Below are 997 nucleotides of genomic sequence, written 5' to 3'. Positions count from 1 at the left end.
GGCCCTTATTTTTGTCACACTTAAGTGCCTGCGTAGGAAAGGTATTGTTGTGAAAAAGTATTAGAAATCTGGAGATCAGTATCTATTTTATGATCAGAATGGGGCGAAAAATCTTTTGTAAATGTCTGACATACGCGCACAAGATCATTCAAGCAAGGTAATAGCAGTATTGTAAATATAGGTCAGTTGTTTGCAATGAGTTTTCTTTAAGTATGTGTGATTTTTTTATAATACTCCGTAGTTGCCATCTATCGTTGTCATTGAGAGGTCTTCAAATGGAGTGGCTTTAGCTTCTAGCACTGAGGAGTCGGTTTTTAATGTATATATACTCTCAAGTGGATTTTTTTTACCTTAGACTGTGAAAGCATGACCACAGGTCATCTCTGTATTTTACATATGGGACATATGTCTGTATGTATACTTGCATACATACATGCGTAGGCGTACATGCATCTTTCCTGCGTGGCTACAGGGCCCTCTCTTGCGGTCCTTGCAGAGGCACAGCTCCCCCGATGCGGTGGGGACCTGCCTGGGCGAGTGGCAGAGGATCGGACACACCGTTTGTGAATTTAGTGCTATCCCGAGCAGGCAAAAAAAACCCCAAAATCTGAAGGAAGGCAAAATGATGTGGTTTTGCAAGGGGGTGATATTTTGTTTTGTGTGTGTGAGTGTCATTTTTTTTTTTTCTTCCCCTCTCTCTCTCCCCCCACCCGCCCTCCCCTTGGTCTATGGCAGATGCTTTGTATGTGAAAGCTTGCAATTTTGTTCTTGTCTGAGGCTTCCCCCTCTCCCTTTTTACCACACGTAACTACACCATGTTGTGGTTTCACAGAAAGGGAGAGAGGGAGGGAGAGAGATCATTCTGTGAAGTCGATTAAACCCTGATCTTTAGTGTGTTCCAGTTAGACACATCTGTACTGGGGGCTGAGGGGCGTATGACTGTGAATTTGAGCAGAGTTTTACATCTGAATCATGGCTCCTTTTCTATAAATATATA

The sequence above is a fragment of the Calonectris borealis genome, chromosome 11 (genome assembly GCF_964195595.1).
Source record: "Calonectris borealis chromosome 11, bCalBor7.hap1.2, whole genome shotgun sequence".
In the NCBI taxonomy this organism is placed as follows: domain Eukaryota; kingdom Metazoa; phylum Chordata; class Aves; order Procellariiformes; family Procellariidae; genus Calonectris; species Calonectris borealis.
This window is presented reverse-complemented; position numbering follows the sequence as displayed.